Below are 18,046 nucleotides of genomic sequence, written 5' to 3'. Positions count from 1 at the left end.
CATCCCCACATTAGCATAGATGCAGTGCCAGCGAAGGGAAGGCGCATCATCTCTATGGCTCCGGTGTCCTAATGGGTATAGTGGCTGAACAGATGTTCTGAGAAACACTACTCTCTCTTTTCTCACTCACTCACTCACTTACTTACTCTCCCCCCGATCCCTCTCTCTCCTCTGAATGGGACTGGTGGAATGCTTTAGACAGATTAGGTTGGGGAGTTCCCAAACCTCATCAAGCATACAACAGTACAGTATCTCCTCTGAGCCGAGAGGGAGAGTGAAGAGACTGTCTAAACACTGCGGTAGGTCTGACACTGTAGGTTAAACAGTCTCTGGATGTGTCACTCAAAAAGACCGGTGCAATCGAGACAGACCTTTAGATCTTTAGCTGTAGCTGTAGTAGTAGTTGCATAGTAATGTCACACTTAGGGCTGGCGATATATGAAATGAATTATGTACATTCGATTGTATGTTTTAACACAATAATCAAAATGCCAGTATTGCAAGAATCAAGGTTTATTTTAGTTTTAGTTTATGTTCTCATGTTGTCTTTTGGTCTCATCTCCTTCACTCCTTTTGTTGTGACTGTGCACCCTCCCATTTAGACTTACACACCAAGTTCCTCCTCCTGCCACTCAGAACAACACAAATTAAATGTCTTTTCTTTCTCTCTTTCAACTCATTATTTGCATTTGAGGTTTGGTCCAACAGCTCATATGGACACAAAAACACACTGAGATGTTATTTTACTGTAATAGAGGAGAACCGACATTGTGTGAAGAGCAGACCCTACTGAAACAGGAGTATCAATTAACATTGATTCTGGAAAATGAATGATCAGTTTCTGTTGAGTGCAGCATTGCGGTACCCCTAGCAGCATTTTAGCCACAGACTGTTATACTAGCTGTATAGTCTGTGTTTGTTAAATGTGCAAAGACCATAAAAAAAAGAATTATATAAGGATTTGGCAACTCATTCTCGTTCTGAGAAATAAGTTGGGCCACTTGATATAAACATCTGAACAAAGTGGACAGGCTAGCATGCTGTTCAAACAATTGGAGACAGACAGAAGGGTGTGTTCATAACAATTTAACTTGTATACCTAGGTCTATAACAGGTGACTGTAAAGGCTCTCGAGCGTGCATAAAGGAAATATATAAAACATGAGCTCTTTGAGAAATGTTCTGTGAGAACGGGGTAGAGATTACGTGAATGAATGGCATTATTAATAATCAATATGATTATTTAGCATGGATTTAGGGCAATCCTCTGTGGGACATCTAAATGGGTCACAGAGCTATAGAACCAACCATCCCTGGCCCCTTTTCAAGGCTTTCAGCACTAGCTACTAGTCCAATCTGCTGAATGAACAATGAGAATGAAGACAATTGCAGTTTATTGTAGTTTCAATATATTATAATAATGTTGTCCTGTTGTGTCTAAAACTGAACATAATAAAACCTAATCAAACTCAAAACATAAAAAAATGTCATTTGATTTTATATTAAAATCTGTACTTCTGTGCTGATTGCTGGTCTATTCAGTCAGTGTAACTAGGGCTGGGTGATATGGCCTAAAAATCATATAAAAAAGTTTCTAATGAATGGGCGATTCACGAGAACTGTATATGGACTTTTGAAATGTTTTCTCTAAGTCAGCTTTGTTCTCCTAAAGCAAAACAACTGGCATGTACATGAGAGTCTCACCTTTCCATAGAGGGGTCATATTAGTGTGAAGCCCAAAGTGTTCGCATGCTACAGAGGTTGGCAGATCGGCAGTACCATGTTCGTGAGAGTCTTTCCTTAAAGTGGTCATGTTAATTGGCCATATTGTAGGCCAAACAGTTCGGCTACTACAGACATTTTCATAAAAAATACTCGTCGCCAAACCCACTGGCTTCAGGTCATCTACAACATCCTGCTAGGTAAAGTCCCCCCTTATCTCAGCTCGCTGGTCACCGTAACAGCACCCACCGGTAGCACGCGCTCCAGCAGGTATATATCTCTGGTCACCCCCAAAACCAATTCTTCCTTTGGCCGCCTCTCCTGCCAATGATTGGAACAAACTACAAACATCTCTGAAACTGGAAACACTTATCTCCCTCACTAGCTTTAAGCACCAGCTGTACATAGCCCATCTATAATTTAGCCCAAACAACTACCTCTCCCCTACTGTATTTATTTATTTTTTATTTTATCTCTACCTTGCACATTCTTCCACTGCAACTCTACCATTCCAGTGCTATATTGTATTTACTTCGCCACCATGGCCTTTTTTTTGTTGCCTTACCTCCCTTATCTCACCTCATTTGCCCACCATTGTATATAGACTTATTTTTCTACTGTATTATTGACTGTACGTTTGTTTTACTCCATGTGTAACTCTGTGTTGTTGTATGTCGAACTGCTTTGCTTTATCTTGGCCAGGTCGCAATTGTAAATGAGAACTTGTTCTCAACTTGCCTACCTGGTTAAATAAAGGTTAAATAAAAAAATAAAATGCCGATTTTCAGGATGTCTCATGGTCTGACAAACATCGCTGTAGCTCTAGATAGCTCTAGATTAAACAGACTGATTTTGACGGGAATGTTTGTATTATGCTAATTTATTTTGGAAACACCTACTTGTTGAATGAGTAGGTGTGTCCAAACTTTTGACTGGTACTGTATGTGACTCGTTTCAGGAAACTAGCTGTATGTCACGTGTCATTACTTCACAGGAGAGCTATTTGAACAAACTTAAAAAATATAGGGCTGCCAGGTAGCACGCTTCTGTCTATAACATGAGCTGGTCAGTATGTGTGGGTAATCATTTCTAACATATTTTGAAAGATATCACATAGTAGAACTGCATAAGTGTTGCCCTCCACTTTCTGGTGGACCGAGTTTTGAAATCAGTGGATTTAGATTATGATAGCTAAGGAGATGGAGCAAATTCTGGTGTTTGATTGAAAATATGCAGACAGATTTGGAAAGAAAATGCACACAAGGCTGTTGTATAGAACAGCTGTCTCCAGTCTACTGTTACATTTTCAAACAAAGGGCAAGCATGGCATGCATGGCATCCATGAAAAAGAGGGAGAAGCGTCCATCCATGTATACTGGTAAGATAGTCTAGCTAGCAATTTTTTTTAGATTTGACACATTTCTAATTTTGTCAAAGTTGTTTATATTTCAAGTTAGTTTACTATTAGCTAGCTAGCTAACATTAGCTTGCTGGCTCGCTAGCTAACGTTATGTATATGATCTGTGTGGTAATATTATTCCTATCTCCGTCATTTGCATTGCTAGTTACAGGCTAATGTTAGCTAGCTAACATTGAACCTGGTTGGCTACCTGCAGATTCATGCAGGGTAGTAACATTATGAGTTGGGATTATGGTTCATTGTTTACCTAGCTAGCTACATGTCTAAACAAAAGACTCCACTATGCAAGTAACCATTTCAATAGAATGTTCATGATGTTACTGCGACAACTGTCGATAGCCAGAGTGAATTTACCACCTACGTCTATCTACTCCGATTTCAAAGCACTCTTGTCTGAGTGTGCCAGAGTGCAGAATAACTGACCAATTTACGAATGCTCAACACCCGTTGAATGTGGCCGGTGTCAGTAAACATGAGCAAAAAAGCATAATTAAATTGTTGCCAGCAGCACAGTTCCAGTCACCAACACTCCGGATAACATAAAAACAGCCTAACAAGTTCTGCTATTCTGAGTAAAATGGTCAGAGTGAGCATTTCTCTCATTTGTGTCTCTAAGTACTTAGCAAGCTAGCCAACATTAGCCAGTTAGCTTGGGTGCTTGACTGCAGTTGTTAGGTCAGAACGCTCGGATCAACCCTACTCCTCGGCCAGAGTATCCAGTGTGGGCTCTGAACACTCTGAGAGCGAAACACTCTGAATTTACAAATGGACAATCTGACATCTTTATGAACAACCAGAGCACACTCTGGCATTCCAGATTGAATTTACGAACACACTTGTAGTATAAATCAGCCTTTAGCCTTGAAATCTTTGGTTGTTTAGTATATGGCCTCATGTGAATCCTTAAAGAGATGGGTGGGGCTAAAGCTTAAGAGGGTGTGATGATGCTGAATGGGTGTAGACAAAGAGCTCTCCAGTAGGTGTACCAAAACATTCAAGGGCCATTTTCTCAAAAGTGAGGTTACAAGTTTATCAACATTCAAAGAATTACTTGCCCATTGTTCCTCAACTGTAGTGTATGATATACCCCTTTCTAGCTCTGAGTCTCTACTTTTAGCCAATGTAAAAAAATATATATTTAAAAAAAATGCTACGTAAGACCAAATCGAGCCAGTCTGCCACAGATCATTCACATTATATCCCAAAAGTTGGATTCCATAAGATAATACATCTGATAATAAGTTCTCGTAGAAATTTTGGAGAATTTTAAGTCGTCGACTTCAAGTTGTTTTTGCAAATAACTAAATAAACTATTAAACTAAATTAAATGGAAAATGCTTTGATAAATAAATAAATAAATAAAAATCTTGCTCAGTGTTCTATTGACATTTCACAGATAAGCTGGTTTGTGTTTCGAAGTCTTTGAAAAATAACAGGAACTTTACATGTCATATCTCAAAATCGACATCTATCTTACCTCTGTTTTATGTCCTCCGGATTTGAGAAGAGAGATGACGAGTTCAATGATAAGCCTGTGAGCTATTCTTAATTCTCGCACAGCATCCAGTCTAGCAGACGCAATGCTATTTTCCAGATTTTTAACCACTTTTTTTTCTCTGGCTATTGATTTAGTTGCCCTCAGAGGAATATCTACACAATTAACATATTTATATGTTTTGATTGGACACCCTAATCATTTGCATTCTTATCACCCAGAGCACTTCACACATACATTGCTCAACAAACATACACCCATCTCTGGCCTTTGTGCGGTGGCTACAAACAGCCCTGGGTTAATAGCTGGCCCATGTTGTGTACTGTATAATAATATTTGAGTGGCTGTATAATAATATTTCAGTGGAGCAACTAGGGCCTTTGTTCTCTCTCTTACGGCTGGTAATAATTAAACGGCCTTTCACGCCACAGCCACGGCCTCGGTTACGACAATCCTTGTTGTTTCTATATATATATGGTGGTGTTCCAGGTCACCTACATTGCAGTCACGCTGTGCAGAGCAGTAGATTGCTATACTGATGTTGTTCCTTGGATAAATACTTCTCCAGGCATTATGACATCCCAAACAGGGAGTATTCTTGCAGGCCTAGTATCTACATAATATAAAGAATGTGAACAACAATCTCACTTCCTATTGAATGCAGAACGAGGGAGAGCTGTTTGTTGTTTTGAAAGTCTCTGAAAAAGTGTTTTATTGAAAAGGTTTGGTAACTAGTTACCTTTTGAGTTTGGATCCTGCAACATGGTTGGCATCAGTTGCTGGGACCACTCCCATATGTCCAGGGATCCTGCTGACTAAGGCTCCGATGAGCTGCTTGCCATAGCAGATAGGCAGCTTACAGTGGCAGCTAGGCTATCAAGCTGGCGGGGTTTCCTTGAGGGCTTGACGCAGCTTGTCTCGGACTTGTGACTGTCTATATCCCTGCTGTTTGTTGCTGTTTCTATCTTCCTTGCTACTTGCCCTGTCTGGAACTGTGAGGAGTAACAGCATAGCTTACATTTTTACCATGACAAATACCATGGTAAAGGACAGTGGTGTCTCTCTATCACAGTTGAAGGATCTTTTAAATAAACAAAAATAGTTCTACAAGCAGTTGTTACAACAACAACAAGAAAATAGCTTCAAGTGTTTTGTCCAAATACTGGTGGAGTCATCTAATAAAATAATAGATTACATGACCAGAGAGGTCCAGGACCCAAAGAACAGTTTGCAGTTCTCTCGGGGTCAACTCGATTTAGTGTCAGCAGGAAAACGGCAAGATTACAGCAATCTGTAAGTCACTCAGGGAGGACATAAGTTCTGTATGTGAATCCATGATAACCATGACAGAGAAATCAGACTCGAGGGACAATTAAATGTGGAAAAACATTGTTTTGGATGAAATTGAAGAATCTCCACATGAAACCTGGACCAAATTTGAGGACAACGTGAGGGAAATGATCTTGGAGAAACTGAAGATGGACCACAGGAAGATTGAGGTGGAGCACTCCCACGGGATTGGGAAAACCCACCACTGGCCCAGGTGACTGGCCCAGGCTGATCGTGCTCAGGTTCAAGGACAAGGTAGCTGTTCTGGAAAGAGCCAAGAACTTGAGAGGAACAAGGACTATCCTGAAGTTGTGCACCCGAAGAGAAAATAACTTATCCCAGCCATGAAAGCTGCCAGAGTGCTTGGGGACATGGCTTACATCCACTATGACAGGCTCATTACCCACCCTCCCTCCCAAAAGCCTGGAAGGGATGAGAGAGGCAAGCCTATGGGTTAAAGCTTCAACCCCGCAGCGGCGCACACACACCAACTGATTAATGGACTGCAGAATGTTCTTTTTCCCCTCATGCTTTGTTTTTTTTCCATACGTGACCGACCATCTTGATTCGGTCTTATGTAGAAACATTTGAGATTGTGTTTTTTACATTGGATAAAAGCAGAGAAACATAAATACAAAATGGTATCTCATACACTGCATTTGAGGAACAATGGGAAAGTAATTCTGCTTTGAAAGTTCATAGTTTAAAGTAACCTCAGTTTTGAGAAAATGGCCTTTGAATGTTTTGGTACCTCCTGGAGAGCTCTTCTTTGTCTACACCCATTCAGCATTGTTCACACCATCTTAAGCCAACCCCACCCATCTCTTTAAGGATTCACATGTGAGGTCATGTTTATTTTATTATTTTTTTATTTCACCTTTATTTCACCAGGTAGGCTAGTTGAGAACAAGTTCTCATTTACAACTGCGACCTGGCGGTCAGCTAGTTAGCTAGTTTTGTGCTAAACAGTGAGTAGTATAGTAAAGATTAAGACTAAAAGTGGTAAACGTAGTAGCCTAAAATAAGAAAAAGTTCCAGGTAAACAAAATATCCAGATAAAAATATAATATAAATATTAGATGACGCTTACCCAGACACACTTGATTGATGAGTCATGTGAAATAAATGCTATAACCTCCAGCCACATCTTGCTAAGTGGATGGGTCTCTACAGAAAGTTTAAACAGTATAGTGAAATGATTACTTGCATAGTACCAATATCAAAAACAGAGTGCCAATATGAAGAAAATATGCAGTATGTACAAGAGCATACAATCAGGGGTCAAACGGCTGAGCAGCAGAATAAAAAAAATAGCAGCAACATATGGTGTGTGTGTTAGGAGAGAGTCATTTGAATAGAGGCACTGCAGAGAGTGCTGATGACTGGGAACTCACCCCCGGTGATGAACTGGTCCGTCCGAACCACGCATAAACAAGATAATATATAATCAGAGAGCCTGTTTCTCTCCTGCCCTTGACTTTGGTGCAGGGCATGTGACGTCCATAGCATCTTCGTCGCAAAATTCCCTGATCTTCTCAAAGATATTTGTCTAGCTGTGTCCAGTCCAGGTGATGCTTGTACAGAAAGACCATCTTTGGGAGAAAGGATTTCAGTGTTGCGCAGCAGCGGAAACCAGGTTCCGACTTGAGTCCAAATGCTCCTTGTCGACAATGACACCAGGCTCCAGAGCATCGAAGTTGTAAAACAGAAAATTACAAAAAAAATATGTAAGATTAATAAAAGGAGCGCCACTCATGTTGGAGGTAAATTAAATTATCAAAATGTGTTTATGCTTTACTTACCAAGTTTTGTCATCGATTCCTTGTAGAGACGCCACACCGCTGCTTTTCTCATATGGGAGGGTGGCAGCTTTCCATCAAGTGTTTGTGTCCTGGGTGGCATCCTCGTAATACCATTGCATTATCCTTTGCATAGTTGTTGATGAAGTTCACAACTTGCTGCAAGTCCTCATGCTTCAGGTGTAACCTGTGCCTGCTGGGCCAGCTCTCTTTTTGACTGGAGGCATTAGACCATTCTCCTTGTGTGACTGGTGAATGAGTGTCCTACTGATGCTGAAAGAGAAATTCCAGATACAAATATTTTGGCATTATTATACAATAGATAGCCGTCAGATAGACCTGGCTAACTTGATGGATCATGTAATCATCTGGTGAAGTGGAGTCTTTTGTTTAGACATGCTAGCTAAACAACAAACCATAATCCTAATGCATAAAGTACTAGCAATACAAACCGATTGTCATATCTAGCTAAAGTTAACCAAATAGGTTCGATGTTAGGTAGTTAGCTAGCTAACATTAGGCTATAACTGGCAATGCGAAATTGTATTCTGAGAGCATTACTACACACAGATCATAAACGTAATGTCAGCTAGCGAGCCAGCCAGCTAACATCCGCTAGCTAGCTAATAGTAACCTTTTAACTTCTCTAGGGTAGGGGGCAGCATTCAGAATTTTGGATGAAAAGCATGCCCAAATTAAACGGCCTGCTACTCGGACCCAGAAGATATGATATGCATATAACTGGTAGATTTGGATAGAAAACACTCTAAAGTTTCTGTGAGTATAACAGAACTGATTTGGCAGGCGAAAACCTGAGACAAATCCATTCAGGAAGTATGTTTTTTTTTTTTTTTTCCATTCAATGCCATTACAGTATCCATTGACTTAGGACTCAATTTGCAGTTCATATGCCTTCCACTAGATGTCAACAGTCTTTAGAAACGTTTTCAGGCTTGTATTCTTATGAGGGAGTAAGACCAGTCTCAATGAGTGGACCCTGACGTGTCACAGAGCTTTTTCATGCGCAAACCCGAGAGAGTGCATTTCTTGTTTACCTTTTATATTGACGATGTTATTGTCCGGTTGAAATATTATAGATCATTTCGGCTAAAAACAACCTGAGGTTTGAATATAAACATTGTTTGACATGATTCCATGAACTTTACAGATACAATTTGGATTTTATTCTGCCTGTTTTGACTGCGTTTAAGCCTGTAGATTACTGAAGAAAACGCGCAAACAAAACAGGTTTTTGGATATAAAGAGACTTTATCGAACAAACGGAACATTTATTAAGTAAATTAATGTCTTCTGAGTGCAACCGCATGAAGATTATCAAGGTAAGGGATTAATTTGATCTCTATTTCTGAGTTTTGTAACACTTCTGCTTGGCTGGTTACTGTTTGTAATAATTTCTCAACTAGGCTATGTTCTCAAATAATCATAAGGTATGCTTTCGCCGTAAAGCATTTAAAAAATTCTGACACCGTGGTTCGATTCACAAGAAGTTCATCTTTAAACCTATGTAAAATATGTTTTTGTTTTCTGAAGTTTTATAATGAGTATTTCTGTATTTGAATTTGGCTCTCTGCAATCTCACTGGATGTTGGCCAGATGGGATGCTAACGTCCCATATACCCTAGAGAGGTTTTAACTTAATATTAAAACAACTTTCTGACAAAATTAGAAAGGTATAGTATATGAAAATCTAGCTAGACACTTACCCGTATACATGGAGGAATGCTTCACGGCAGACTGCAATCCATTTTATTAAATAAGACGCCCTGTGTTGTTTCCGTTTTGTTTGTACAGCTTGCTTGGCCCGTTGTGTCAAGGCAATCTGGTTCACACTGACCGTGTACAATGCCATAAGAATCATCTTAAGCTTGAGCCCCGACCCAAACTCTGACCATTTTGCTCTCTCTAGCAGAGTTGATTAGGATGTTTTCATGTTATCCAGAGCATTGGTGACTGTAACTGTGCTCCTGGCAACAATTGAATTATGCTTTTTTGCCAACATTTACTGACACCGGCCATATTCAACCGGTGTTGAACGTTTGTAAATTCATCAGTTATTCTGCGATACAGCAATAGCAATACAAGGATATAACATCTATAGAAGAGACAGGAACGCTTAAATGGGAGGTGTTGCTACAGTGTACATTTACAGTACCAGTCAAAAGTTTGGACACACCTACTCATGAACTTTTTCTTAATTTGTACTATTTTCTACATTGTAGAATAACAGTGAAGACATTACAGCTATGAAATAACAAATATGGATTCATGTAGTAACCCAACAAATCCAAATATATTTGAGATTCTTCAAAGTAGCCACACTTTGCCTTGACAGCTTTGCCCACTCTTGGCAATCTAATTCATGTTAATAACAAACAAATCCATCCTCAAACTTGCCCACTTTTGATAGACTTAACGGGGCAATCTGTAGTTGCTACATCCATTTTTAGACTTATAAATTATATATATTTCCATTGATTCTTGAAGAATATGATATAATAAATGCCTCATGAGCTTAGTTCAACTGTCACACTCCATGAGAACCCAAACATAAGGATCGTCAGTCCATGTATCCATAACTATGTCTATTAATCTGAGAGTGGTTACATTTCTCCAAGCCCATCCCTCAGCCTTTTGCCAAAACAGAGGCGGGGCGACCATTATTATTTCATCTGTGGATTTGCCCTTTAAACAGCTGCATATTATTGAAATATCAAAGTGTCACCAACAAAAAGCTATACAATAGGCCTATAGCAAATGCAGCATATGGCATTCATTTTACACATGTAAATAGCACTTTTCAGTTGTGCTCAAAGCATGCCATTCCGTGATGAACTCGAATCCATGAGCCCAATCAGTTACCCATGACAACAGTGTAGGGCTGGCTAATAAGTCCTTAGTTTTGGGGTCATGCTCAGGTAAAATAATTAGGCTAATCTATATTTCCATATTTCCAAGTCCTATTCTTAATTGTCAAAGTGGGCAAACTTAGGCAGGAAATGCCAACAGCGAACAGTGAGCCATCGTATTCATGCATCAAAACAAATTAAATAATGAAAGAAAGGCATTGTAAGATTCAATTATTTAAAGTGTGAGTGTGAGAGAGGTGGATCTTTTTTTTGTTGTTCAATGATGACAAACCTTCTGGCATTGACGACTTAGATGGAAAGCTACTGTGGATGATAGGAGTGGCCATAGAGTATATCTGTCATATATTTAATCTGAGTCCAGATTATGACAAATACAATGCTATTTCTCTGTAAACAAATTGACAACAGACTTTCAGCATGCTTATAGAGAAGGGCACTCAACACGTACTGCACTGACATAAAGGACTGATGATTGGTTGAAATAAATTGATAATAAGATGATTGTGGGACCTGTACTGTTATATTTCAGTGCAGCCTTTGATATTATTAACCATAAACTGTTGCTGAGAACTTACATCTTATGGCTTTTCAAACTCTGCCATATTGTGGATTCAGAGCTATCTATCTAAAATAACTCAGAGGGGTTTGCTTTCATAGAAGCCTATCTATTGTTAAACATACAGGGTGTGGTGTGCCGGAGGGCAGCTCTCTAGGCCCTCTATTCTTTTTTATATTTACCAATGACTTGCCACTAGCATTAAACAAAGCCTGTGTGTCCATGTATGCAGATGATTCAACCATATTCATTTGAAGTCGGAAGTTTACATACACTTAGGTTGGAGCCATTAAAGCTAACTTTTCAACCACTCCACAAATTTCTTGTTAACAAACTATAGTTAGAGCAAGTCGGTTAGGACATCTGCTTTGTGCATGACACAAGACATTTTTCCAACAATTGTTTCCAGACAGATTATTTCACTTATAATTCACTGTATAACAATTCCAGTGGGTCAGAAGTTTACATACACTAAGTTGACTGTGCCTTTAAACAGCTTGGAAAATTCCAGACAATGATGTCATTGCTTTAGAAGCTTCTGAGCTAATTGACATAATTTGAGTCAATTGGAGGTGTACCTGTGGATGTATTTCAAGGCCAACCTTCAAACTCAGTGCCTCTTTGCTTGACATCATGGGAAAATCAAAAGAAATCAGCCAAAACCCCAGAAAAAAATTGTAGACCTCCACAAGTCTGGTTCATCCTAGGGAGAAATTTCCAAACGGCTGAAGGCGGGACCATGCACCATGGGACCACGCAGCCGTCAGACCGCTCAGGAAGGAGCCGCGTACTGTCTCCTAGTGATGAACATACTTTGGTGCGAAAAGTACAAATCAATCCCAGAACAACAGCAACAGACCTTGTGAAGATGCTGGAGGAAACAGGTACACAAGTATCTATATCCACAATAAAACGAGTCCTATATCGACATAACCTGAAAGGCCACTCAGCAAAGAAGAAGCCACTGCTCCAAAACCGCCATAAAAAAGCCGGACTCCGGTTTGCAACAGCACATGGGGACAAAGATCGTACTTTTTGGAGAAATGTCCTCTGGTCTGATGAAACAAACATATAACTGTGTGGCCATAATGACCATCATTATGTTTGGAGGAAAAAGGGGGAGGCTTGCAAGCTGAAGAAAACCATCCCAACCGTGAAGCACGGGGGTTGCAGCATCATGTTGTGGGGGAGCATTTCTGAAGGAGGGACTGGTGCACTTCACAAAATAGATGGCATCATGAGGGAGGAAAATGATGTGGATATATTGAAGCATCATCTCAAGACATCAGTCAGGAAGTTAAAGCTTGGTTGCAAATGGGTCTTCTAAATGGACAATGACCCCAAGCATACTTCCAAAGTTGTGGCAAGACAACAAACTCAAGGACAACAAAGTCAAGGTATTGGAGTGGCCATCACAAAGCCCTGACCTCAATTCTATAGAAAATGTGTGGGCAGAACTGAAAAAGTGTGTGCGAGCAAGGAGGCCTACAATCCTGACTCAGTTACACCAGCTCTGTCAGGCGGAATGGGCCAAAATTCACCCAACTTATTGTGAGAAGTTTGTGGAAGGCTACCCAAAACGTTTGACCCAAGTTAAACAATTCTGACCCACTTCTGACCCACTTTGAATGTGATGAAAGAAATAAGAGCTGAAATAAACCATTCTCTCTACTGTTAATATGACATTTCATATTCTTAATAAAGTGGTGATCCTGACTGAACTAAAACAGGGATTTTTTGCTTTGATTAAATGTCAGGAATTGTGAAAAACTGAGTTAAATATATTTTGCTAAGGTGTATGTAAACTTCCAACTTCAACTGTACATGTCAGCAAACACAGCTAATGAAGTCACTGAAACCCTTAACAAGGAGTTGCAGTCAGTTTTGGAATGGGTGGCTTGTAATAAACTGGCCTCTACAACTAAGAGCATTGTATTTGGTACGAATCATTCCATATGCTCTTGACCTCAGCTGAATCTAGTAATGAATGGTGTGGCTAATGAAGTTGAGACTCAATTACTTGATGTTACCTTAGATTGTAAACTGTCATGGTCAAAACATATAGATTCTATGGGTATAAAGATGGGGAGAGGTCTGTCCATGATAAAGAAATGCAATGCTGTTTTTTGGCACCACATTCAAAAAAATACAAGTACTGCAGGCTGTAGTTTTGTTTTATCGTGATTATTGTCCAGTCATGTGGTCAAGTGCTGCAAAGAATGACCTAGTTAATCTGCCTCTGGCCCAGAACAGCGTGGCACGTCTTGCTCTTCATTGTAATCTGAGGGCTAATACAGTATGAATACTATGCATGCCAGTCTCTCTTGGCTAAGAGTTGAGGAGAGGCTGACGGCGTCACTTCTTCTTTTTAAAAGAAACCTTAATGTGTTGAAAATTCCAAATTGTTTGCATAGTCAACTTACACACAGCTCTGACAAACACACTTACCTCACCAGACATGCCACCAGGGGCCTTGAGTCCTCAAATCCTCAAAAAAAGTCCACAGTCCTAAAACAAAGTGTGCAATATTATATAGAGCCATTGTTGCATGGAACTACTTTCCATCTCATATTGCTCGAATGAACAAACCTGGTTTAAAAAAAACAGATAAAGCAACACCTCACGGCACAACGCATCTTCCCTATTTGACCTAGATATTGTGTGCCTTCGGAAAGTATTCAGACCACTTGACTTTTTCCACATTTTATTACATTACAAATGTATTCTAAAATGGATTTAAAAATAAATAATCTCACACAATACCCCATAATGACAAAGCAAAAAGTTTTTTTTTTAAATTTTTGCAAATGTATTAAAAAATAGACTGAAATGCCTTATTTACATAAGCATTCAGACCCTTTGCTCTGAGACTCGAAATTGAGCTCAGGTGCATCCTGTTTCCATTGATCATCCTTGAGATGTTTCTACAACTTGATTGGAGTCCATCTGTGGTAAATTTAATTGATTGGACATGTTTTGGAAAGGCGCAGACCTGTCTATATAAGGTCCCACAGTTGACAGTGCAAAGGCATTATCATGTGCTCCACTAAGGATATTTATCTTATAACTTGTCCTTGTGATAAAAAACGATGTGGGTAAAACAAAGTGCAAATTAAACGTACAAATCTCGGAGCATCATAGCAACATTAGGTGCAAAAACTCGACTTACCCAGTTGCGGCCCACTTTGTGCAAACAAACCACTTGATTTCGTCCCTACTTTATATCGGCAGCGACCATGTCACCCTCGCAAGGAGAGGGGGTGACCTCGACAATTTGTTAAAATGAGAGGCTGCCTGGATCTTTAATTTAAAGACCCTCACTCCCTTCGGTCTCGACGTAGACTTCGATCTGAAGCCATTCTTGTGATTTTGCTATTGTAAATGTTTGTATCTACGATCGTATGCTATCCTTTAATGTTTTTGGTATGTTAATTTTATATCTGAGAATTAACCAATGATATCAGGCCACACCCAGCCATGATTACAGACACACATGTGTGTCCTTTGACACTATAAACTAGTCACCCTGTAGTGTTTGTCATTATACCCTGATGAAGACAGCTTGTCTGTTGAAACGTTGGTTATTAGGTTTTCAATTATTGCATTGGACCTCCTAGAGTGTGCAGCTCCTCCTTTAATTTTTCATGTGTTTTATTCCGCTAGCCTGCACCTCGCCTAAATAGTTGTCTATTTATTTCGCCTCTAGTGCAAAAACCAAGCCATGAGGTCGAAGGAATTGTATGTTGAGCTCCGAGACAGGATTGTGTCGAGGCACAGATCTGGGAAGGGTACCAAAAAATGTCTGCAGCATTAAAGGTCCCCAAGAACACAGTGGCCAACATAATTTTAAATAGAATAAATTTGAAACCACCAAGACTCTTCCTGGAGCCTGCCTAGCCAAACTCAACAATCGGGGAAGAAGGACCTTGGTCAGGGAGGTTACCAAGAACCCAATGGTCACTCAGACAGACCTCCGTAATTCCTCTGTTGAGATGGGAGAACCCTCCAGAAGCACAAACATCTCTGCATCACCCCACCAATCAGGCCTGTATGGTAGAGTGGCCAGACAGAAGCAACTCCTCAGTAAAAGGCACATGATAGCCCGCTTGGAGATTGGCAAAAGGAACCTAATGGACTCTCGGACCATAAGAAACAAGATTTTCTGGTCTGATGAAAACAAGATTGAACTCTTTGGCCTGAATGCCACCATCACGTCTGGAGGAAACTTCGCACCATCCCTACGGTAAAGCATGGTGGTGGCAGCATCATGCTGTGGGGATGTTTTTCAGCGGCAGGGACTGGGAGACTAGGCAGAATCGAGGGAAAGATGAGCGGAGAAAAGTACAGAGAGATCCTTGATGAAAACCTGCTCCAGATCGCTCAGGACCTCAGACTAGGGGCGAAGGTTCACCTTCCAACAGGACAATGACCCTAAGCACACAGCCAACACAATGCAGGAGTGGCTTCGGGACAGGTCTCTGAATGTCCTTGAGTGGACCGGCTAGAGCCCGGACTTGAACCCGATCAAACATCTCTGGAGAGACCTGAAAATAGCTGTCCATCGACACTCCACATCCAACCTGAGAGCTTGAGAGGATCACCAAGCTTGTAGCGTCATGCACCAAGCTTGTAGCGTCGTACCCACAAAGAGACAAGGCTGTAATCGCTGCCAAAGGTGCTTCAACAAAGTAAAGTTCTGAATACTTATATAAATGTGACATTTACGTTTTGTTGCAAAACATTTTAAAACCTGTTTTTGCTTTGTCATTATGGGTTATTGTGTGTAAATTGATGAGGAAAAAATCTATTTAGTCCATTTTAGAATAACAAAGTGGAAAAGGTGAAGGGGTCTGAATACTTTCCGAATGCACTATAAATGAAAATATCAATGAAAATATTGTATTTCTACCGGTAAATGTGCGCTTATCACATGAGGTTGGTGGCACCTTAATTGGGGAGTACAGGCTCGTGTTAAAAGCACATTGGTTCCATTTGTTTGATGACATTCCATTCACTCCTTCCCAGCCATTATGAGCAGTTCTCCCCTCAGCAGCTTTCACTGGTGCTTATAGTATTGTTTTTTTTGGCAATGGTGGTATAAGCAGGATAAATAGCTTATACATACACAACAAAATAAAATGTGTGACCGTGTAGCAATAGTTAGTTGGTTAGCTAGCAGCAAGGAATGGATAAGAACGTTGGCCACTGAGCATGGCAATGGAACATAAAGAACGAACGACTGGGTCGTGTCCATAAATATGGAACTAATTGAACGAACGATTAGTTCTCTTGCAACCAAAAGGTGAGAAAGTATGAATTTGCTTATACATTTTTTTAATATTAATGTAGAAAAAAGTATTTATACCACTAAATGTGTACTTTCATATTGTTTATTTGGCCATGGTGGTATAAGTGGGATAAATGCCTCTGTATGTTACCTTGGAAAAATGAACTCCACAAAGGGACTCGGCTCTGCCTCATCCTGTGCCATCGTCCATTATTTCCAAGGTAATGTACAGAAAATCTGAGTTTATTCCTTATGTATCATGTCATGTTATGTGTGGACCCCAGGAAGAGAAGCTGCTGCTTTCGCAACAGAAAATGGGTATCCTAATAAAATACCAAAATATTACCAAATTATGATATTTATTGCAGCTCAAGGATGGCATTTTAACCATGTTTGAAAATGTAATGTTTATGTTTGCGTATGCAAGCACATATGTGATCGAGTAATGCCCTTGTAAAGTGTTAATGTTGTGTACCGGATATGATTCAGACAGATAATAATCTGGTTAGTTGGGTCTGTGTTGCCTGTTAATGTGATTATAGAGGTGGTGTTGTCTGAATCTGTGGACAGATACATGTTTACATTCTGGACTTTTACATTGAGCAGGTAGAGAGAATAGAGATGATGATAAGTGAGAGAGAAAGTCAGCTAGAAAGAGAGAGAGAGACTAAATAGTTTTCCTTCCTGCATCGGTGTTTGTTTGGCCCCATGCCTGTTGGATGATAAAAGAAAGCGTCTTTAAACATGACCCCTGTACTCTTTTCTAATGTTAACAGGTTAGACAGTCCCCTCGCTGTAAGCGAAGGTCACTTTTACACAATGTTTACAAAAAGCCATGTAAACCCTACGTGCTGCAGTGGGTCCAATTGACTTGGTGGAAATAGTGTTGCTGTTGCATGAATGTTGTAAAAGCTGAAAGGCTAACTCACTGTTTAACATTAACAACAGCCACAGAAACAAAGTTATAAGGGAATTACTGAGGATAGCAATGGTTGCAGTGTTTCATGGCTTCCATACCTCCCTCACTATGTGGAACACCACTGTGCTAAAATGAACTGCTCTCCATTGTTGGCTCCCTGCTGTGTACTTACTCAGATCCAACCACCCCTAACACCCTACACACACACACACACACACACACACACACACACACACACACACACACACACACACACACACACACACACACACACACACACACACACACACACACACACACACACAGACAGACATGCACATACACATCTCATCAATATGTATTGCCATACACAGATGTCTGCACTGAGGAATTAAATGTCATGCAGCAAAATCGGAGCTTTTGAATCTGGTGTGATCACATTGTGAACCAGATAAAGCCTGTGTTTGCATTGGTGAGGGATATTCACTTTTTTGTGAATAACACCCAGTCTGCAATTCATTGTAGTCACACACATGATGCGCGCACACACCTTCTCTCACACTTCTCTCTTTTTCTCTCTCTCCTCCCTTTCTAGCTCTCTTTTTCTCCCAGTCTCTCTTATCTCTTTCTCTCTCTCCATAACGCTCTTTCTC

General features: G+C 40.2%; 1 protein-coding gene across 1 annotated transcript in view; it reads left to right on the top strand.

Annotated features, from left to right (window-relative positions):
• The window catches only part of LOC112249528 (BMP/retinoic acid-inducible neural-specific protein 3-like), an 87,520-nt gene that overhangs the window by 35,267 nt on the left and 34,207 nt on the right, over positions 1-18,046 (top strand). The window lies entirely within an intron of this gene.

This window comes from Oncorhynchus tshawytscha, linkage group LG01 (genome assembly GCF_018296145.1).
Source record: "Oncorhynchus tshawytscha isolate Ot180627B linkage group LG01, Otsh_v2.0, whole genome shotgun sequence".
NCBI classification, from domain to species: domain Eukaryota; kingdom Metazoa; phylum Chordata; class Actinopteri; order Salmoniformes; family Salmonidae; genus Oncorhynchus; species Oncorhynchus tshawytscha.
This window is presented reverse-complemented; position numbering and strand designations above follow the sequence as displayed.